Below are 24232 nucleotides of genomic sequence, written 5' to 3' on the forward strand. Positions count from 1 at the left end.
GGAGAAGTGGGTGAGCCACGTCAGAATCTAAAGCCGTTTGCTGTCGACAACGTCATAGAGAGAAGAAGAGGGAGAAAGTACAGCCTCACAGGAGAAAATATGTCCACACCAGCAGTGTGCTGAGGCACTTGTTTCTGTGTCACACACATACACACACCTAACCTGATGGCAAAAGATAGATAACACAGTTCAAAGAAAATATATGAACAGCATGCCTATGAAAATCTGCTCCGTGCCCTTACTCACTAGGGAAGCACAAATCAAACCCACAAGGAGGCTCCCCCCACACAACCAGAGATGGCTGGACGAAGAAGACAGCCTAAGAACAACAAGCATAGTCGGGGAGCACAGAGGCTGGGACCCCCCCCCAAGGCATGGTGGTGAAACTGCAGAACCCCCAAGTCACCAAAGAAGACAGCCTGGTGGTGTTTCAACTCCAAACACAGACAGGCCATGTGACCCGATGACCTCACCCCTAAGTGTATATACACCCAAGAGAAAGGCAAGCATTCAGCAGCTCATTGTAAAGGCTCATCGCTGCATCTTCCGTAAGAAGCTTACGTGGAAACAACCCAAATTCTCATCAACCAATCCTCCCCCGCCCCCAGAGGGGATGGTAGAAGATATTACATCTGTGCAATGGAAGGCTGCGTGGCAGTTAAAAAGAAAGTGTTTACCCAAACTGCCTTGAGAGTGGAGCCTTCCTCTCGAGGAAGGAGCCAGCAGGACAATGCGGCGGTGCGGAGGAACCAGAGTCAGTGCACTAGGCGGCGTTTCCTTTATGAGTGACGCAAGTGTTTGTAAATTAGAGTTCAGCCTTGCCGGGTAATCTTGTGGCTATCACAAAACACATTCACTTGTGTGCTTTAAGTGTGTACAGCACACAGCATACGCATCATGTCTCGGGTACTCTGTTTTTGTTTTTAGTCAGCACAGCCAGAGTGGAATTTATCTTTATAATAGTCCAAGCAGTTCCAAAGTTATTCTGAAAATTCTAGGATATGGGTGGGGCGGGGGAGGACAGAAAAAAATTCCAGGATAATTTATCAGGACAAGGAAATGTTAATTATATAATTAATTAGATGAGAACAGGAAAAAAAAAGGTAAAAGAAGCATTTTAAATGGATCAAATAAGGGGCTGGAGAGATGGCTCAGAGGTTAAGAGTACTGGCTGCTCTTCCAGAGGTCCTGAGTTCAATTTCCAGCAACCCCATGGTGGCTCACAACCGTCTATAATGAGATCTGGTGCCCTCTTCTGGCCTGCAGGTGTACATGCAGACAGAACACTGTATACATAGTAATAAATAAATCTTAAAAAATAAAATAAAATAAAAAACAGCACGCATAGCTAGGCTATGACCCACAGGGATTGCCTGCCCCATGGCCCACTCTCCAGCTAGGCTCCACCTCCTCAAGGACCCACAGTCTCCCACAGTCCCATCAGCTGGAGACCAAGGGTTCAAACTTGCCAACCTGGGAGGATATTTACATCCAAACCATAACTATCGATTGTCTGATCCCATCCAAAGATGCAAACGAGGCCTTTGGCAAACTCAGCAGTCGGTTCAGCAGTCGGTTCCGCAAAAACAGCTTAAATCAAACATCCCTAACAGGACAACTGAATTAAAGGCCTTTGGAGGCCAAAGACACGCTTCCGGGAAGCAGCAGGAAGTGCCCAGCAGGGTTGTGCACCCACCTCCTCACGGCTCACCTGGGTCATGGCTTCACCCCATCTCACCTGAGTGCTGCATGTCTGTGGGCCTTCACAGGGCTGGAAGATAAGCCTTGAGGGCACAGGACAAACAGGTCGGCTCCTGTTTGTTTCCTGTCCCTGTGGCCTCCCTTCAGGGAGCCACAGCTTCTGTGTGAGGTCCCTCTGCAGGGAGTCCGCAATGACACAGCAGTGGCTGGCCATCACCAGCTTTGGTGTCATCCTGGGGGATTGGGGACTCAGAGCTGAAGCTATGCAGACCTTCCCTTGCTTTGGGTGGAAGGAAGCTCCGAAGCTCCGTGTGACCCCATTGGGCACTGCCTGATCCACCAGCATGGCAGAGGGGAGTCGGCCAAGCCTGTAACTGCCACAGGCTGCCTTGAGAGACTGCTGGATCCACTTGGCACAAACAAAACCCCACTCACAAAAGCCTGAACTACCTCAGTGACAGTCAGAATTAGAGACACCGCGTTTACAATTTGATACGGCGTTTGAGGTTCTGATGGGCACACACAGACAAGAAAACAAGACATGATAATTGGAAGTGACAAAACAGGTTTTTTCTTTTTTTCTTTACTGACTTGTGGTGTTAGGAATTGTCAAACTCAGAGCGTGGATGCATTCCAGGCAAGCACCCTGCCACCGAGCTGCACCCAGACCCCAAAGGCTTGGTTTCTTACAAATCCAGATATTGTATTTGAAATTAGAATTAATAAGAAAGTATGGTAGGTTGAGAGAATGTCATATAATTATATGGAAATCAATACATCATCTGTTTCAAATAATAAAAATGTAGAAATGAAGAAAAATGAGTCTATGCGCAGTATTGAGAAAATCATAAACTACTGAGGATGACTGACAGACTTGGAACTGTGTGCCTGACCTCAGTCCTCACTCTGTCCTCACTCTGTTCTGTTCAAGCCCCACCCACCCCTCAGCCAATGGGAAGGAATGAAGGCGAGGAAAGGCTCTCCCTCCCTCTCCTCCCCACCCCCCTTCAGCATTACCTCTGGCCGCAGCTGGGGACCCTTGGTGACTGCAACTCTCAGTCTAAACTCTCCTTGAGCCCTGGTAGGGCTGAGGAGCTCTGGCCATGGTTGTAACCCTTTCAGCGCCTCTAGCAGCAGAAGTGACCTCTTGCTTCCAACCTCCTCACCAGAGGTGGCCCTCCCTTCTCCCAGCCTATCATCAGCTCCTGCATGAAGTTGCCCTTGCTTGAGTGACTTAGGCAGCCTGTGGTTTCCAGAGGACACAATTAGAATGAAGAAAATGAGTTTTTAAAAATCGTATTTAAGAGCCCTAGACTGACATAAGTCCTCCCTGGCCAGCATGTCTGTGACAAAAAAGTTGCTTTTCCTAGCGTGCCTGCTTCAACTCACGTCACGTCCTGGCAGAACCCCCACAGACCTCTGGAACGGTGAGCATCTTGCTGGCATGTTTGAGATCCATACAGAACAGGGACACTCAGGAGCCGGTGGCCCAGCATGAACAGGGAGAGCTGGCAGAGCAGAGAGAAGCCTGGGCCGGGCTGGGTGTGGGGATGGGCTGGGAGGCTGGAGATGAGGCAGGGAGTTACTGGATCGTGAGCTTTGCTGCATTAATAAATAAGGTGACAATGGCTAGCTCCCTCCAAAGAAATAAAAGCAGAACTACTCATGTCTCTAAAATAAATTCTAAGCAGACATTAAGTAAAATACAAGAGTGGCTCAAGATGCACGCTGCTCTGGCAGCAGACCCCCAGCACCCACCCCAAGCAAGGGGCTTGCATCTGCTGTAGCCCCAGCTCCCGGAGATCCTCCTTGGGCACCTGCACTCACATGCACACACTCACGCCCAGCAAATGCACATAATTAAGACTATTAGTAATTGCAGCTGCAGAGATGGCTCACAGGTTAAGAGCACTGGCTGACCTTTCAGAGGACCCGGGTTTAATTCCCAGCAGCTCACAATCGTCTATGAGTCCAGCTCCAGGGGAGCCAACACCCTCTTCTTACTTCCTCAGGCACCGGGCACACACATGGTACACAGACATACATACAGGCAAAGCATCCACACACACAAAATAAGTAAAGCTTAAAAAAAAAAAAAAAAAAAAAAAAAAAAAAAGAATAGTAATGATAAAATTCTATTTAAAATGCTATAAGAAAACCTGGGATGGCACATATGATATCAGTGTAAGAGCTTGCTGTCTCCAGTAACTGGAGGAGTACAGATGGATGGGGGAGGGGCTTTCACTGGAAACCCGTCTTGGCAAACTGACAGAGTGATACATTGCTCTCGGGAAGGGGACCAGCAGGCACATGGATGCTGGCAGAGAAATGGGCCTCTCAGCCATCCTAGAAAGCAGCATTCCAGCACCAAACCATGTCAGCTCACAAGCCCTAGGCTCTGCTCTGTGCTCTGCTGCCTGAGAAGCCCCCAGCCTGCAAGTCTACACAGACAGCATTGCCTGCCCACAGGCCCAGCCAGAGGCCTGAAGTCTCCAGGCATGGCCAAGCACAGCCCTCCCCAGCCACTCTCCTTCCTGCTCTAGTCCCGTGCTCACAGGGCCATCTCTTTGGGCGTGTCTGTGTCCTGATCCCCTCCTCCTCCTGTAAGGACATCAACTCAGTGGACTGGGACACCCTAGTGATTTTATTTTTAACTGTCATTGGTTCTTTAAAGGTGCTGGGTCCAAACACAATCAATGTGCTAAGACCCCGGAGGGTAGTACTTGAACCTCTGATCCAAGGTGTCTTTCCTTCCCTGATCCAAGTTTCCTTCCCTGTTATTGTGATAAAATACTCTGACAAAAGCAAGCTAAGGGAGAAAGGGCTTATCTAGCTCACAGCCCCGCATTTTAGCCATGCTGCAGGAAGTATGCTAGTGCTCACCCACTTTCTCCTCTCCTAGGCTGTCCAGGACCCCTTGCCCAGGGAATGGTGCCACCCTCGGTGACAGGGTTGCCTTCTGTAGGGCTAACATGATCCCAACAATGTTTCACTGAGAGTCCCTTCCCTGGTCATTCTAGATTGACAGTTAAAAAATTGTCCATCACAGAAAGTGGTGGCACAGCTCAACTTTCAACAGCCCAAGGCCTTTCTTCAACACAGAGCAAGCTGCTGGTATGAGGAAGAAGGAAGTTTCTGGCCGTGGCATTTGCTCACAGGAGAAAGAGCCTTAAAACCCTAAACCAGGAGACCCCCCCCCAAGAAGCTGTTTATTATACATGGCTAAAGTAAAGGGCACCCTAATGCTAGGACACTGCAGTGTCCAGAGACCCCCATGTCCCAGAGGCTCTCTGGAGGGCGGGGCACCACAGTGATTGCTGACTCAAGAGCGGGCCACCAGCTGAGGTGTTGGAGGATCACTTGAGTAGAAGGGTGCAGAGAGGGACAAACAGCAAAGAAAGGATGACAGGTGAGGAGGGTCCTCACCCACCAAGGGAAAGGAAGACAGCTCTACCAGCAGCCCACACAGGGGAGGGTCCCTAACGGTACCTCATGAGCACTGCACAGCTCCCAAGCTGGTACCTTGGTGCCACATAAAGCTCCCAAGAGCTGCAAAAACATCTTGAAAGCTAAACACATGGCCAGGAAGCTCATAAAAGGGTCGCAGTCACCATGCTACACTCACTGGGACACGTGAGTATGAAGGAGGAAAGGAGCCTCATGGCAGGGGTGGGGGCAGAGTTACAGTGTGTACCCCCATGGAGTCAGGAAGGAAGGACTGGAGACTGAGACAAGGGAACAACCACTCACAAAGGCCGTGTGGTGAGTGGCACTGTCCTTTGAGAGGACAGGTCTGCAGTAGTCCTGCCTGCAGAGGCAGGTGGAAAAGAAGTGGGTTAGCAGTGCAGCTGGAGGGTGCAGGAGGAGAAGGTGCTCCTGGGTACGTAAGGGAGCACTGTCGATGGGGTGCTCGTAGTTGGCTCCGTCATTACCAGGAGCATTTGGGGGACACTAGCTGTGCCTGTAGGCATAACTGCAGAGACAGCTAGAGGAAGAGAACTGATGCTACAGGAAAAAATAGGCAAGAAGAGAGCCAGACTGGCACTTCCCTGAGGACTTGCAGATAGCTCACTCCCATGGACGGCTGAGAGGCCGAGTCTCCCACCTGTCTGCAAAACATAGGATCCTCACTGAATGGGCTTGGGGACACAGCATCTCATGCTAAGTCACAGCTCCTTGTCCTGGGATGGCCGGTGGTGCTGGATATCCCGAGAAGGACAGACATGCCTGGAGTGACCCAAATCCCCCCAGCCTCAGCCCCAGGACACCCACTGCCCTCTCTGTTAAGATGCTATGTGGTGAAGGCAGCTTTCTCCTCAGGCCCTGGGAAGAGGTCACTGGCATCAGTTGGAGGGCTTGTAATCATCCTGCAGCAGGTCACAGGTGAGAGGCACAGGATCTGGGAGCTGGGCCTCACTCCACTTGTCAGCAGGCCAGGAGCTGCAGGCTGGCCTCGGCTCAGGGACCCCACGTCTCCGCAGCCAATGAAATGCTGATTGCTCCCAATTCTATGTAATTGAGTTTCCCTCACATGGGACCAGCAAGCAATATAATTTCTAGGATGATCAAGCCCTGCCAGGGCCCGAGCACAGTTACTGAGTCGTGGGATTGCAGAATGAACCCTGTGCTGCCACTGTGTGCCTAGGAGACAATTGCTCCCCGAGGCCCTGGCACTGTCCTGTTGATGAGGCATCTCACGTGCCCCCACTCCCCACCCCCCGCCCCACACTCTGCTGAGGTGAATTTTACTTTTGACTCACAGCTGGGCAACAGCCCAGAGAAAGCCTCACTCTAGTCTGCCTTCTGGAGACCGCGGCTCACGTGCAGCCTCACCCACCCCACACTCACACAGGAGTCTCTTGCTCTCAATCACACTTCTCGAAGGGCCCTGGACAACCACGGTGTGGGCTCTTGCCTCTGTACTGAGCATGGGACCAGCCAGGATAGCAGCTTGGGCTGCACGCAGTGTGACCCCAGGGTCACTAGGATAGCAGCTTGGGCTGCACGCGGTATCCACCATCACCATCTGGTCCTCAATAGTCCCAGGGAAGCCATCAGAGAGGAAGTGTGGTACATTCATGCCTGGCCGCAGGAACTGAGTTGGCCGTGGGGATGCAGGAGTCTAACAGTCTAGAGGGGCCCAGACTACTCTGCTCCAGGCAGGAGAACGGGGCTCAGCTCAGCAGCAGGTGGCATCGTGGCCCTTCAGAACGGCAGTACCAGAAGCATGGTGACTTGCCCTTACAGCTGACCCCAGGTCCAACGGGTAACAGAAATAATAGATCACTCGGTGGCAGGTCTGAGGCTTAGAGGGGGCAGGAGATCTCCCGGACCCTGAGGTCTACAGAGAAACGAAGGTCCGAGGCAGACAGAGAAGAGGCCAGATGAGAAATGTTCACGGCACTGGAGCCCAGGGGGCAGAAGAGAAGGGGGCAGGTGGCCACAGATGCAAAGACTGGGCCTTGCCGGCAGTACCCCGAGGCCAAGTGCTCTCTAGCGACAAGACCCAGGGCTGTCTCTCTTCTCTAAGGGGCTCTCCTGCAGTCCCAGAGATGAGAACGGTTTCCGAGAATCTTTCTGTCTGTGGTGCTGTCTCCCATCTGTGGCACCCACCTCTGTCTGGAGAAGACAGAGGACAGAGAACCCTGCCAGTGGACTACCCAGACAGCCCAAATACCTGCACCTTCCTGCACCTCTCTGGTCCTACACTGCTCTGTGGGCCTCCCCACTCCAGCTTTTCCCCAATTCTAATGACCTTAAGACTATCTGGCCGCAGCAGAGAGACTGAGGTAGGCCAGAAGTGCCTAGGGGAGTCTGGGAAGAGATGTTTCTCATTCATGGAGGACTCTTCCAGACTCCTGAAAAAGGTTAGCAGGCTGCTCAGCTCTGCAGGGAGTGGTCCCCTAAAGAGAGGGGGGTGTTGCAGAAACAGTGACATCAGAGGTTGGGCCACCCAGAGCCACTAGCAAGAGACCCAGATCATTGGCAGTGCCCAGCCTCTCCCCGGCCTTCCAAAGCTTCTTTGAAAGACAGTGTGGTGCTAATTGCACCTCATGGCTTCCCAGACACAGACAGAACACCCACGCGCACCCCGCCAGCCTGCCCAGAACACCCACGCGCACCCTCGCCCCAGCCTGCCCAGAACACCCACGCGCACCCCGCCCAGCCTGCCCAGAACACCCACGCGCACCCCGCCCAGCCTGCCCAGAACACCCACGCGCACCCGCCCAGCCTGCCCAGAACACCCACGCGCACCCCGCCCAGCCTGCCCAGAACACCCACGCGCACCCCGCCCAGCCTGCCCAGAACACCCACGCGCACCCCGCCCAGCCTGCCCAGAACACCCACGCGCACCCCTCCCCCCAGCCTGCCCAGAACACCCACGCGTACCCCTCCCCCCAGCCTGCCCAGAACACCCACGCGTACCCCTCCCCCCAGCCTGCCCAGAACACCCACGCGCACCCCGCCCAGCCTGCCCAGAACACCCACGCGCACCCCGCCCAGCCTGCCCAGAAACACCCACGCGCACCCCGCCCAGCCTGCCCAGAACACCCACGCGCACCCTCGCCCAGCCTGCCCAGAACACCCACGCGCACCCCCTCCCCCCCAGCCTGCCCAAAACACCCACGCGCACCCCTCCCCCCAGCCTGCCCAGAACACCCACGCGCACCCCGCCCAGCCTGCCCAGAACACCCACGCGCACCCTCGCCCCAGCCTGCCCAGAACACCCACGCGCACCCCTCCCCCCAGCCTGGCCCACAGAGGAAGCCTGGCCCTATGTGCCCCAATAATCTGGAGGTCCAGGTTGGAGCTCACCATGCATCCAGTTTAATGACCGCCCTGTGCTGTAATTAGATATTAAAAAATCTCACTGTGCCTTCATAGAATAACATAGAAGGAATAATAAAGTATCATAGTTATAAAGTCATCAAAATGTAATAAAACGGTATTACAAAGGCTTAAATTTTAACGATGGTTTTTTAGTATGTCACTTAATATGTAATTAAAATTACAAAATATAAGATAAAATAATGGAAATGGAGCAATATGGGGGTTGGGGGCCTGGAAGTTCCAGCTTATGCCACAGTGGCCATCTGGAAAGGTAGTGTAGCCTATGGGGACTACGGTTTCCATCAGTCTGGCCAGATATGACTGACCTTTTTCTGCAGGCCTGTGAAAGGGTCTGGTAACCGGGGCCCAGGACTAGTAAAGCCCGATCTGTTTCTTTTTGGGTGATCAGTGCCCAGCCCCTGATTTTAGTCCCTACATGCTCCCACTGGCTCTGTTACCGGCCAGAGCACCTGGGAATAACCCCAGGAGCTGGCTTGCCCCCTACCCTGTGGCTGGGTGACTCCAGCCACCCCCACCCCCATATTCCTTTGATAAGTCCCTGGTTACTAGAAGTCTCTCATTGACCCAAAAGCTCCAGGGACAAAGGGCAGCTCAGGTGTGTGTGGGGGTGGTGGGGTAGCGCCAAGCTTGATGCATGCCAGGCAGTGCCAGATACGGGCCCCAGGAGTCCAGATCTGGCCCGGGGGTCGGCAGGCCACAGCAGCTGTGTTGTGACTAGAACAACCTGCTCCTTGCAGACAAGAGAAAGGATCTAGGGCTGGAGAGATGGCTCAGAGGTTAAGAGCACTGGCTGCTCTTCTAGAGGTCCTGAGTTCAATTCCCAGCAACCACATGGTGGCTCACAACCATCTACAACATGATCTGAGTACCTCTTCTGACACGCAGGTGTACATCCAGATAGAGCACTCATATACATAAAATAAATAAATCTTAAAAAAAAAAGAAGAAGAAGAAGAAGAAGAAGAAGAAGAAGAAGAAGAAGAAGAAGAAGAAGAAGAAGAAGGGGGATCTAGAGGCGGGGCAAGTTCAGGGAAGCCTAAGCCCTTTCACAGGGTGAAGCCATAGACTCATGGATCGCTCAGTGAGGCTGCCTAACGCAAGGAAAGCTGAGCTTTGTGTGTCAAAAACTGAGGAACTCTGCTCAAGTTTCCTCTCAGACAGACTCCACTCTTGGTCTCACCTGACCACAGTCTTAGGCTAAGCTGGAATCCTGATCTGAGACAGAGCCTGAATCCCTATCTCACCCAGAGCCCTATTCCCAGCTACAAGATAGAGCTCTGAGGGAACTGTTTCATCCCGGTAGCATCTTGGTTCTAGGCTTCAAGGCTGGGTGGCTAGAAAGGTGTTCTCTGTGAAGTAATTCCCACAGGGGCTGGTTCACAATTGCCTGCCACCCAGGGAGAAGCAGTCACTCACTCTCTCTCTCTCTCTCTCTCTCTCTCTCTCTCTCTCTCTCTCTCTCTCTCTCACACACACACACACACACACACACACACACACACACACACACACACCCTCCCTCCAGCCCCTGCCCACGTTCACACCACTCTGACTTCCTGTACTTCTATCATGTAGGTTGGGGGCGAGAGGGTGGGAGCCCATGCTGCCTGTGCTCCTGCCCAGCTGAGGGCCTTCCTCCTTGCTGATGCTCCTCATTCCCTTCCCCACAGAGGCAACAGCTTCAAACTGACAGGGACAGCAGTTCAGGATGGGTCAGCTGCACAGAGGAGCCTGGCCGACACTGCAAGGTGCCCTCTGAGCTCCCTGGAGCCAAGTCGGGCACAGCGCCCCCTTCAGGCTGCAGTGGCCAGCAAATGTGCATTCTCCATAAAGAAGGGGCCTGTTGCCTCACTGTAGATCATCCTTAAAAAAGAAACCCGAGACACTGGGGTGCCTCTCCGCGGCCCCATAAATCTGGAGAGGAGGGGGCCGCGCTCAGAAAGCTGAGCCTTTTGAATCTAAATGGCCAATTTGGTCAATGAATCAATTTCACTGGGCTGAGGCGAGCACGGAGATGAAAGCGGTTTTAAGACCTGTTTAAAGCAGCAAGAGCCTCTTTGTTCCCGCTTTCTTCATACTGCCGCCCTCTAATATTTCATCTATATTCATTTTTATGGCTTTCCAAATTATAGATGTCAGCTAAAAAACTGACAAAAGAGAGTATGGGAAGAGGAGGCAACAGCTGCCTTTGAGAAGAAAGGCCAAGCTCCCCCTCCCATGTGAGGGCACCAGGGTGCGAGTCGGGCCCTCAGCCCACCCCTCTGGACCCAAGCCTTGGTCTTCCCACATCTCACCAGGCATCTGAGGCCGGCTTGCTCTGACCACAGCACAGAGGATGAGAGGGATGTCGCTGCCAAGAGAAGCCCATGCTCTGGCAGGAGGAGAGCCCCCCTCTCCCACATACTCACACAACTGAAGTAAGTTTGGGGGTATGGGAAACCCAGGCTAGTGAACTAAGCCTTGGAAAGCATCTCAGAGTGGCCTGCTCTCCCACGTGTATTTTCTTCAGCATTTCCGCTATGCCCACGCTGTACCCTAAGGTTACAATGTCACCTTTGGATCCCCATGTGTTCTGACGATCTGGAACGAATCTGACCACTAGAGGAAACACACTAACGCACGTTATCCTCAATGGAAGGGGCGTTTGCTCGGCGGTTCACAGTGCACAGAGATCATGAGGTCATGACTCTGGGGTAAGGCTCAGCAGGGCCAGCAGGAACATGTCAGCCTTTCTTCCTGCTCTCCTCTGATGTCCTGTGGTGACAACACAAGCTGAGGAACGTGCCTGCATTGCAATAGAACTTTACTTATAAGAAACGAGCAGTGAACATTTATATAAGTCCTGATTGTTTCATGGTTCTTCTTGCTGTAGCTAGTTTACTGTATATATGTGTAATAATATAAATGTATATGTGAAAAATAAAAAAATATTTAATAAAGAAGAGGAAGAAGAAGAAGAAGAAGAAGAAGAAGAAGAAGAAGAAGAAGAAGAAGAAGAAGAAGAAGAAGAAGAAATGAGCAGTGGACAAAATTAAGCCACCAAGCCAGGGCTTTGTAAGGCACATTGATTGTTAGCATGGCCCACAGCCATTTCTATCACTGCCGAGCAGTGTCTACCATCGCTCCAGTTTCTATTAGGAGTTTTCATATCTCCTGATTCTCTTCACCCTTTTCATCATCTTCTTTAAATGCTTGAACATAAACACATGTGAAACCAGTGTTGTAATGTCCTTGTCAACCTTTGTGGTCACCCCTGTCATTTCTGGAGTGCCTCTAGTACCTTACCTCATCCCTGTTTCTGGTCATGTCTTTGTAAGTTTCCGTTATCTGCTATTGGTTGGATGCTGGACACTGCCCTGGAGAAGACATGGAGTTGGTCCCTGGATTGACTTACATTCCTTGGAAGAGTGTTGGGCTTCACCTGGCAGCAACCGTGTCTACTGAAGGATGCTGATCACTGGAGGATTAATTTGATGCTTTAGGAGGGGCCCAGAGTAGCCTTTCCTCTAGCATTGGGTCAGCCATGAAGCCAGAACTCTCCTGAGGTCTCTGCTGAGCGCTGTGCACACTTTGAGCACTCTGAACCTGGTTGGGAGGACTCAGGTCGTTCTCAGACACCTGCCTTATAGCTCTCTGCTTCTCGCTCTTTCTTGAGGTTGATCCTGGAGTTCACCTCCTCCATGGGACCCTGGCACTCGGGCAGGTGCCTGTGCAGTCCCCACACAAATTACTAGAGCTCCTTTCCACCCTCTTCGCTAACTACCTCAGCCTCTCAGTCTTTGCATCTGTCGCTCCTCAACTTAGCAAGAGCGCTAAGCCAATGGCTCCTCCTGGCACAGGACAGGGTGGTGAGTCATAAAGATGATGTAAGGAAGCCAGACAGAGGAGAGCTGGAGAACCCTCAGCCCCAGGGAACCTCCCAAGCCCCAGGGGAGCAGTACTTGACTTGATCCAGCAGACCAGCCTGGTCTCCGTGTCACATCTGTTGTCCTACCACCTAGCCTCCAGCCACCTAGACCCTCTTAGAGGCCTCAGAAGGAGTCTCTGCCTGACTCACACAATAAGGTCACTGGATTCTCAGAGTCTAGGAGGGGCAGCATAGGAACCATAGGGCCGATTCAGATGGACTAGAAGGGACCTCTTGATGACTTCTGGCCACTCATGGTTTATACCCACTCCACTCACCCAGTCTTCGCACAAGCCTGGGCATTAGGCTCATGACTCTGAATTCTGCTTAGAACCCTAAACCCCAAGATATGTGCAACACACACACATACCACCACCACATACACTCATCCATTCTCTGGCAGGCATGTTCTGGCCAGGGAGCCTTTATGGAAACAGCCTGGCTATGCTACTGCACCAAGCTGTGGTAGCAGCCCTTTCCCACTGTCCAAGTGGCCTGAGTGCCAGCCCTTGCAACTGTGATCTCACACACGCCACCCCTACCCACACCAAGAGCATGTCTACGGATATGCTTTTCAGACCTGTGTGGGGGCAACTTCAGACACAGATCTCTGCTCACTGCAGATGCTACACCTGCCGGAGACTAAGGGAGGAGCTAGCTCTCAGCCTGTGCTCAACCAAAGGACCCTTGGGTTAAAGAGTTAGAGGCACATTGACTCATACCAGCTTGGAGTGAGAGGCCAGGAGGGCCAGGCAGCCCATACTGAGGTGGAAAGGTGACCCCTCTTGCCCTGACCTGTGCGCCTCAGGGTTCAGCAGACAGAAGAAGGAACACACAGAACAAGAACATGACTTTCTCAGTTGTCCCTCTGCAACCCCTAGATCATCTCTTTATTTATCTCCTCAATTCTGGCACCTCAAGGCCATTGACTGTCTTCCATGACAGGGTTGGTCCCTAGTGCTAGCAATGCTCAGGACTGTGCAGGCCAAGCCAAGGCTGCCCAGGGATGATGGTGACCAATCATCTCACCCCCCTTCAGTGGCCCCAGGAAGCCCCGCCTCCTGTCAGGCCTGGACTGCGGCTCCCTCTGCTCCACCACAGTCTTTTCCTCCACTGGCTTCTTTCTGCCCCTGAACCACCACTTCTGCCCCTGGGAACTGCAAATTCACTTCCACTGACCACTCAGGGTGTGGCTCAGGCAGAATGAGCCTAAACCCTCTGAGGATGAGGCCCAAGGGGCTGCAAGAGACAGGTATCAAATGTGGTCACCCCTAGCTCGTGGGATTCCTTCAGCTGCCAGCAAACAGCTCTGTAGGAGCAGTCACCTGCTCACTCAGAGGCTGAGGGGGAGCTGGAGAGTCCACACAAGCCTTCCAGGCACTTATCAGCCGCAGGCCCTAACACAGCCAAGGTGACCCTGATTGTGACATCCTGGTAGCTGCAGAGACAACACACCCTGATCTGTGCAGAGACACCCCTGATCTCTGCAGGGACACCTATCTGGGAAGACTCTGCGTTGAGCCTTCAACCTGCAGGAGCTGGTCCCTTCCTGTGAGCTCCTCTCCATCTTTTCCCCTTATGGGGAACCAGGAACCATCTACTTCACCACCAACACCCATCCTCCCCTAGTGAAGTCACTCCTGTCCCTGTTAGAAACCACTGCACTCGCAGCTCCCCAGTGGCTCCTCAGACCAGATCTTCACCCCAAATCCAAACCTCCTTTCTCTTTCCTCACTCCTGCTCACAGAAAGCCCCTCTCTCCTCAGGTGAGGATCACCTGGCAGGCTGGCGTGAGTATGTCTCCTGGGGACTTCAGTGGTCAGACTAAAACAAGAAGGGTCCGATAGCACCGTGAGTCACTCCGGGCTCTTGGGAATGGAAGAAAAAGAGAGTCAAGGGGTGGCTGGTCCAGATAGGAGCTGCCCCTCACCCCTTGACCTCAGCCTAGAGGCCCCTGCCCATGCCTGGAGCTGCATACACCTGTAAACAAAGCAACATGCTACGGGCTGCCTACAGGGCTGGCATAGAAATGGCTCTGTCTACTGTGTCCCCCCTTCACAGGAAGCAGCCCAGCCTGTGTCTCTGCCCACGGTGGCCAGCCACCTGTTACTCTGGGGCACAAGGTCTTAAGCGGTCCACTTCTATTCTTAGATTATTTCTGTCTTCCTGCTCATGCCACTCCAAGGCTCTGGGCTCCTGCGACCGAGTGAGCCCACTCCTTGCAGGAAGGACACACCCGTCCGTGTGACCTCACCAGACTTGGTGACTGGACTACTCCCAACCAGGGTGACTGCCTACACCGCCTGCTCTGTGCGCACCCAGGTTCCTCCGGCTTTTGTGATGTCCGCGATCTGGCATTTGGAGAGAATAAGGCAAAGGCAATTTTACCACTGCAATAAAACCAGCAACGAGCTTCTCTGATGGTTTTAATGAGATTCCTTCTATCTCCCTCCAACTGAGCTGGCAGACGATAACCCCATGTATGAGGTCAAAATGAATGCCACTCGGCCTCCGGCAGAACCGAGAGCGTGTCGCCACGGAGCTTGGCTAATCTGCCCCAGCATCCGACAGGAACGATCAGGAGATACCTCACAGGAAATTGTTTTCCCTCCTTGTAACCATAACAACAGATGAGGACGGCCCTGCTCAACTTTCCAGGCCACTTTTTTTCAACCCGTAACCAAACCTGGAAGGCAAAAGCAAAGGCCAAGGCCAGGCCAGGGGGGCTCTGCAGGGCATCAGTGGTCGAGGATTCTCCTCCTCTCCAGCCCGGTGAACAAGGACAGTTAGAATGTTCCAGAAAGTGGACTGGGGTTATCATGAGAGAACCATGGGCCTCACGACAGGTTGTTGCTGTAGGCTGTAGCATCTGTGCAGGAGACTCTGACAGCAAACATCACCACCCAGAACCTTCGCAGACCCTGGGGTCATGGATACATAGCTGTCTTGCCTCTGACTGCCTCTCAGTCTTCCACTATATCACTCACCAACTCTACACATAGCCTAGAACTGCAGAAATACCACTGAGAGAAATTAAGGGGCTCACTTGACAAAGCAGTACCCCTTGCATGAGGGGAGGGCTTCCTGTGACTAGATAGAGGCAAAGCATCCCCCTCAAAATCCTAGGGTTCACTGGCTAGTCAGCTTCTTCTCTGAATTAATGAGTTGCAGGCTGTTGAGAGAGTTGGTCTCACACACGCACAATGGTGAAAGGCACCTGTGATTTCCACACCTACTTACTATGGACAGACAGACACGTGTGCATGTGCACACAAACACAGAAAACACATTCCCCAGTGACTCGGCCTATCTAACATCCTTCAATTGGGTCCACCTCCTACATTTTCTTGCCCTTCCATGATGCCATCACGTTATGTCACTGTCAAGAAATGATGCACAGGCCGGGTATGGTGGCGCACACCTTTAATCCCAGCATTCAGGAGGCAGAGGCAGGCAGATCTCTATGGGTTTGAGGCTAGCCTGCTCTACATACATAGCAAGTTCCAGACCAGTGAAGTTATGTAATAAAACATTGTCTTAAAAAAGTAACTGGTCCATTTATCAGGTCCAGTGCTCTCTGGAAACTCCCTCGCTGTCCCATCCAGAGGCATGCTTTAGCAGTTCCATTGGCATTTCTCAACCACAGTCCAGTCAACTGGGCAACGAAGATCCCACTATCCAAGCATTCTGCCGTTGGGGCTCTGCCCAGCTGGACCTCCGCTCTGCTCAGGGCTCGTGGGTGCAGACTGGGGATCTGTAGAGCTGAAGTAGGCTTTGCTGGTGAGACGTACACTTCCCTATTGAGCCTCTAGCTTCCCCGGCCCATAATCAGGAGCCACAGCACAGTGAGGAGGCATAGAGTCTGGGTGGCACCATAGCAGCTTTGAGCCTTAAAGGAGTCAGCGAAGGCCAGGACCCTGCTGTAAGCCGCTCCCAGCAGGCTTCCCAAGACACCCTTACCCCATCAAACCGTGCCAGCCAGCAGGGCCCTGGAGTCCACTACTGGAGCTCTACCTCCAGGTCTGTCCCTGACTGACCTCCTGATGCCAAGTCCCCTCCAGCAAAGCTGTCCCACCCCAGGACAATTCACCCACAAATTCCCACCTTGGCCTGCTGCCTTCCATCATACTCTGTGTCCTACCATGGTTGGGCCTGTCTTGCGGGCCAACCCCTGGCCACCCACAGGCATGTAAGAAATACCTCAGTGGCAGACAGGGGACAGACAGAAGGCTTGGCAGTGACTGGCACATGTTCCTTCCTCTCGTGCCCAAGCATATAGTGGGAAACCCTAACTTCCTACCCTTGTTCTGGGGCCACCTACTGGCTAAGGAAATTGCCCACCCAAGGGCTGACACAGGCCTGCAGCAGCCTTGCTTCACCGCACCCCCAGCTTGGGGACCATCGCCAGCAGCAGAGGAGGGCTGGGCACACATGCAATTTTCTCCAGAAACAAATGGAGAGAAATTGCTCTAACAGGCGAACAGCCTCTGTTTCAAGCTAATTTCCACATAATAGAATCAAACTGCTTCCCTTTCCTCTCCGCTGTCTCCTCTGCATAATTTGACAAATTGCAAACGCGATTTGATTCAGGGCTTGAACACAGGCTAGATTCTTTTCAATAGTCATAGACAAAAGAAGGAGCGGTAGAGAGAAGGCAGGGGGCCCCCTCAAAGCGCTGGCTTCTGCACCCCTTAGGAGGTGACAGTCCAGGGACTGCTGGCATCACAGGTCCCAGAAGCTGCTCAGCAACCCACTCGGGAAAGGGGGATCGTGGGGCCAGAAGCCAGGGGCTGGCAGAGCTCAACATTCCTCCACCACCGCCCCCCCCCAGACAAGCCACACCATCTGGGAAGGGCCTTGGTCCAGGGATTTGATGTGCAATATGTCCTGGGGGGCCTTGTGGCAAGGGGGGATGCTCTGAGTGCCTGGCACACCCAGCCTCACACCCAGCCAAAAGTCAAGGCTTGCGCTTGCACTGCCGACTCAGCGACATGGTGAGAGGTGGCCCAGCCAGGAGAGCAGCTGCACTCCATCCTGCCTACAAAGCTGCCAGACCCTCGCCTGTCTCCCAGCGCCACGGCCAGCCTCATCCTCCTACTCCTCACATGGGCTCCCAGAGCTATTCCACACCCGCCTCTGGCACCATCTACCCTGGTTCCCCTCAGCATATCCACAGACATACAAACTAGCGCATTCAACTCGAACCTCTGCCAGTCCAGCACACAGTAGGTGCACAAGCTACCACCTGCCTGGGAGCACTGAGACCCCACCCCCCGGATCTCTCTACCCTCACTCTGGTGAGCAATCATAAAGTAGGCAAGTGGGAAACAAGGACACAACAGAAGATCATTGCAATTTCTACGCACTAACACGCTTTTTTTTTTTTTTTTTTTTTTTTTTTTTTTTTTTAAGGAGAAACTGCTATTTCTAGAGGTTACTTGTTTTATACAAAATTATACAAATGCTCCATTAAAACGGGTTGGACCATCTCCTGTGGTACCAGCCTGAGTTCCTCCAGGTTTCTCTGGTGTCTTCATTAGATGCTCCTGTGAGCAAATGGCCTCAGGGTGGGTCACAGGTCCCCGCGACCCCAAGACCCTGAGTTGTAGGGCTGAAATCAGGAGCTTATCCTCCTCTTTGTAAAGGGTGACACAAAGACAGCTGGAGACTCGGACCATGGGACACCCTGAGAATGGGAGCTTACTCTGGCTGGAGGGGACTCCCAGGGACATTCAGAGAGCCACAGGGTCCTTCTGGAAACTGAGGATACTGAGGAGGAAAGAGCAACAGAAACAAAAGGGCAGAGGCTGGAGACAGCAGGCAGGGTCCTGAGAACACTACACGGGAGAGCCAAGACGGTGAGCCAAACTGGACCTCTGGGGCCAGGCAAGGCTAGGAAGGGCACCCAAGATGCCCCTGGAAACTGGGGCATTCTGGAGGCTGGAATATGCCTACACAATGTAAACTGACTGAATACTGGCTGGACAGACAGGCTTAAGGAGGTGAGTCTGGGTTTCAAATGTCTACCACGTTTCAAAGCCAAAAGAATGGGCTTTAAGGACAACATGCAGTCTATGACAAATTGGCCACCCAAGGCAACTGATCGAGAGCAGACTTGTAGCATGTGTTCAGTCATCAGTCAGTGGCCAGCCTACAGCATGCCTGAGGCCCAGCAGGGAAAGGCCAGGCAGCCAAGAGGATTGAGTCGGAGCTCCCGTCCTCTGATCCTTCTCTGGAGGGCAGGATTTGATATTATGTGAGACTACATCACACATCTCTCACACACACACATGCACACACATGCACGGACTCATGCACACACATGCATGCACACTTACACACATGCACAAGCATGCGCACTTACATGCATGCACTCAAGCACACATGCACACACACATACACACATGCACACACACACACACACACACACACACACGCACGCCTAAGAAGAAGAGAGTTGGATTGCTCTAAAGATCTCCAAGGTTCTGAGGAGAAAAGCCTTGTGCAGCTTGCAGAAGGACTCAAGCCTTAGTCAGGAGTGAGACCAGCCCGTGCTGCGGGCAGCTGGTCTCCTGGGAAGGAAATGGATCAGAGTTTGAGTTACTCTGGGGAGTGACAGGACCTAGGACCTTGAGAGTTTCAGAGAAGGTGGCCTTGATGTAGAATCCCAGGCAACCATAGCGGCCCTCAGAACTTTACCCAGTACCCACCCCGAAGGCAGCCACACCCTAGACATCTCTGCAGCCCAGCAAGCACAACTTGGGGTTCTGGAGCTGGGAGGAGTCTCTAAGTGGCTCCGCCCCCTTACTTCCACGGCCTGAATACTGTGTACACCAGGCACCAAAAAAGTGGGAAGGGTGGGTGCATCTGTTGGCAGAGTCTCAGTCCTAAGGGTCCCCTGAGCTTCCTGCCTGCCCACTGGTCATCAGAATAGCCTAGAAAACAGCACCCAGACATGCCAGCTATTTCTGAAAGTTATATGAGGCAAGGTGGGCCCACTGCAAACAAGGGGTTAATTTAGCCACGTAGTAGCTAGTGACAGCCACACAAATGCTTTGCTGATTATATATATATATATATGGAGCTGCTGGTCTACTGCCTGCTGCCAGCTTGTACCCTGATGCCAAGCAGGAGCTCCCTGTGGCTCCCTCAAACCTCTGTACCCTTACACTTCTTAGGAGCACCCACACTCACCCTCTCCAAGAATCTGTACAGTCTAGTGTAAGTGCTAGTGCTGAGGTAGGCACCCTGGGGTTCACTGGGTGCTGCCAGATGATTAGACTCCCTTCATGAGCTGGGCTCAGTGAAGCAAAGGCAGGTCTGTCCCTGGGGGCTGAAGGTCAGCTAGGCCTGGAGGGAGTGCACTGTCAGCAGTGTGGCTGGGGGCTGCGCAGGCTGTCCCCATGAAGTGACATTTATATAAAACCTCAAAGAATGCCCCTCTGAGGAAGAGTTAGAGAGCTTGGTGTGAGGCTCTGGGAACTGGAAATGGAGGCAAGGCAGACAGCATGGTGAGGCATAGAAAGATGGCCAGAGGAGCCCAAGGCATCAGTGCCATGGAGGGCAGGAAGACTCCCAGCATGCACAGGGCTGGACCACACGGATCCTGCCACCCTGCTATCCTGGACAGATTTGAGCAGAAGCGATATAAACAGATGTGTATCTTAACAAACTGTTTCAAGGCCATGTGTTCATCGAAGATGAGCAAGCCATGGCTCCTTCCTCCCCACAACAGGAAGTTACTCAGCCAGGAAGGAAAACTGAGCCACTTACAAGGCAGAACTGGACATCACGACACAAGAGAAGCTGGACGGAACAGTGCTTCTATGGCTCTGTGCATGTGAAATACCCCAAGAGAGGACATTGGTGGCTATGGGGTTGAGTGCAATGTGTACAGGTCCTAAGTCAGCCACGTGCAGGTGGGTGTGGGGAGCAGGTCAGGAGACCCGCACTGGGAGCCACCCATCCCACCTCTGTCCAGTTTGTAAGTTAGCTTTTATTTTGAAATGATACCACATTATATCATCTCTGCTTTCTCTTTCCTCTCATATATTCCCTTGTTCTTTTTTTTTTTTTTTTAAATTCATGGCCTTTCTCATTAATTGCTGTTAAATAAACGTGTATATTTATGTGTTTACCCATATACATATCTATGTATATTTAGATGTATGTGTGTATAACTACATAAAAACAGTCTGTGTAAAGTTACTTTTCGGTGTGTTTTCAGGGACGACCATTTGGTATTGGATAACTAGGAAGTCTTCGAGGAAAACCGGCAAGCACCACTTTATTAAACCAATGTAAATCCTATAACTATAGTCTGAATATTTGTCCTTACCCAGCACCAAGAAAACTTCTCTCTGTAACCGATGGAGACCGCTAGAGAAAACCACAACCAGTCAAAATGCAAAGGTGTGGATGGAGCCAGTCCCAGTGGACACTTCTACAAACCAACCCCCACCCAAGGCTCAGGGCTCATTGCAGAAGAGGGGGGCAGAAAGACTGTGAAACCCAGAGGATTGGGGGGCTGCTGATACTGTGTCTCTTACTAACGTCAGAAACTACACACATAAAGCCTCACCAACATGGCTGCCCAAACGTGAGCAGGACCCGGACAACAAGAGGCATGCCAACGTGGATGGAGAGGAAAGCCCAGGAGGCAAAACCCACACAGAGAACCCACGGGTGCTTTTTTTACAAGTGCTCTAACATACATGAAGCAAGAGCAAAAAGGTACAGGGGAGACCCCAGCACTTCATGCCCACACTTCTCCCTCCTCCTGTGGGTGTGGGAGCTGACTCAGCCAGGACACAGCATCTCCGTGTGTCCGGCTTTTGTGATTGGGATCTGGCAGAGTTAGTGTGTGACTGCGTTAAAGAGCTCCCCTCCGAGACAGACTCTGTGCTGCATCTGTCTGTCTACTTCAACTGCACAAGGACTGGGGGCGAGGGGAGGGCAGGTTTCTACATTTCCAAGTGAGGTCATGGGCAGCCACCATAATCCAGTCCTGTCAAGAGGTGGTGTGCTCTGGGGTCATTTTAAGTTATAAGCACAGCCCCATTTGGACAGTTGGATGCCTGCTCCCCTGCTGACAGCCTATGGGAGACAAATGTGCTCCCTCCCCGTGGGAGGCTGCTGCCCCACCCTGCTCTCGCTTGTGAGAGGGGCTGGTGGTGCCTCTTCTCTGAGAGTTTGTTTGTATCATGATGGAGTCATAGATATTAGTTTTATGCTTTTGATTGAAAAACCTGTAAGTGTACTTTGCTGCAATTTCAGCTCTGTTTGGTGGGAGAGCTGCAAGTTTGTTTCTGTGTCCCTTGGACATCACATGTGCGTGCGTGCGTGCGTGCGTGCGTGCGTGCGTGCGTGCGTGCGTGCGTGAAGGCATGCATGTGGGAAGGCGTGCATTGTGTACAGGCACAGGGAAAATGGCTCGATGCAGGAGGTGCTTTCAGAGAAGGCAAGCTCACATAGCAGCTATCGTCATCACCTGTGAGGCAGGCACCCCCCAAGCCCCTGTCAGTGCCTGGAAGTTAGTGTCCCAGTGCTTCTGCTCAGCTATTGCTACTGATGCTCTTCCCTGTCTCAGCTGGTACTTCTGGAGACAGGGCCTGCAGGAGGCTATGGGGTTGCCTACCCAACTGAACATCCTCCCGGTCTGCCTCCCCTCTCCCCTGCTGAACGAACCTCTGGATACATGACCCAGCTGAGGGAGCTTCGGGGGTTTCTGAGGTCCCTACCTGTCTTCCCACCGTGACCTCAGCTCGCCTGGCCCAGCCTTACTGGTACCTTATATCATTCTTCAGGCGGGTGGCCCTGGGAGTGCTGTACCATGAGGGCTCTTTTCTGGGTCTGGGCTCCTCAGTAGGCCTTGGATGAATAGGCCTGGCGGCCCTGCTGGTGGCCAGCGTGGCAGGGTCCCCAGCTAGATGAATCAGTCTGGCAGAGGAGCTGTTCCAGAATGAAGGCAGACTGCATACCCACACCAACCGCAGAAATACTCAAATAGCTTCAAGCTGTTGGTTCAGACGGCAGCAGGATCCCCCAAAAACAAACAAACACAGGCTTGAAAGGCCGCTAGCTCGCTAGCTCGCTAGCTCATTCCACATAGAGATCCTCCTCACAACCAAGGCTGATAGACTGTGTGGAGCTAGGACCAGCATCTCCTCAGGCTCCTAGGATGGTATGACTGGCACCTGCAGCCACTGCCCCCAGGAGACTCTGGCGGGCAACAGTTCGCCCTCTTCACCTGTTTTCATATCCAAGAAGGGGAGGGCCCGGGAAGGCTGTGCAACTGGCTGAACTGCTCAACAGTCACCTAGAAGGGCCAGTGGCCAATGCTCAGGGCAGAGCAAGGCAGGTGGGAAAGCTGGGCAGCCCCGGCCAGCTTACAAGAGGCATTCCTTCATTTAGTTTCTGATGATTCAGGAAGCCGGGGTCCCGAACCAGGTATGCATGAGTGAGGAGATTCTTCAGCTGCCATGGCTATATCCCTTCAACAAGTTGCCTATGTGGACCCAAGTCAGGTGTAACCAGCTCTGCCTCCATGTTAAAGGCTAAAGGGTAGCAGAGGCTAGACCACTATCTATATGCCTCCAGACTGGGCACTGCCATACGGCTCCCATCTGTCCTGAGACCCACATGGGCTTCAGCACTTAGCTCATGGTAATGGCAGCATGCAGGCTTGGTTGGGACAAAGGGAGTACAGTGGGAGGACAAAGTATGGCAGACACTGGAGAGGTGGCCACTGACCCAGGGAAACGAGCTCATGTCTCTTGGAGTCCCAGACCAGACTCACAGGGCCACGTGTGTACCAGCAGTCTGGCGTCTCTTTACCCCATCCAGATTTCCATCTGAACTGAGCTCATCCCGTCTTCTTCCATGACCGCTAGCCAAATCCAAATGGGAACTTTGTTTTAAAGGAGAAGGGGCAATTATTCTTTTCAAATGTCCATGATAGTTTTAAATGTTACCTTGCCACAATTTAGGATTACTTGGGAAAAGTAACGGTTGGTCTGCAGCCATGTCCATGTGGCATTGTCTTGATTAGTAGCTGACGTAAGAAGACACCTGCCACTGTGGGCAGCACGCAGCATGGCGCATCCTTTTTCTGTGTTCTCCCCTGTGGGTGAGGCGTGACTAGCTACTTGAGTTCCTGCCTTGACTTCCTGAAACAACGACCAGCATCTTGGAAGCGTGAGCCCAATAAACCCTCCCCTCCTGCATGGCTTCCGGCCAGGGTATTATCACAGCAAGGGAAAGGACACAACAATGTCACATAGGATGGGAAGGCAACAGCAAGGAGGCACGGAGGACCCCAGGAGCCAGGGACGAGGCGGGCCAGCTCACTAGCCAGCCAGGGGAGCCAAATCAGTGAGAACCAAGTCCTAGTGAGAGACCCTGCCTCAAAATACAAGGTGGGTGACACCAGAAGAGCAATAGCACCTAAGGTTGTCCTCTGCCCTACACAGACACGCACACACATGAATATGCACATACTCACACACGTAAAGAATGATTAAGTAGTAAGTGTCCATTTCATGATTTTCATCTCAACTTTATGTGTGTGTGTGTATGTATGTGTGTGTGTGTGTGTGTGTATACTGAGATACCATTTTTCATCTGCCAGGAGGGCGAAATCCAAAAGTTTGAGAGCAACCACCTGAGCGGTATGAGGGTGAGCAGGGGCACGACCAAGCCTTAGGGGGGTGCGAGGTGGGGGATGGGGAGGTTGGCGGGCGGGTACGTGGATTTAAGGATGCAGCAATTCTG

Source organism: Acomys russatus, chromosome 1 (genome assembly GCF_903995435.1).
Source record: "Acomys russatus chromosome 1, mAcoRus1.1, whole genome shotgun sequence".
Taxonomy (NCBI): Eukaryota; Metazoa; Chordata; class Mammalia; order Rodentia; family Muridae; genus Acomys; species Acomys russatus.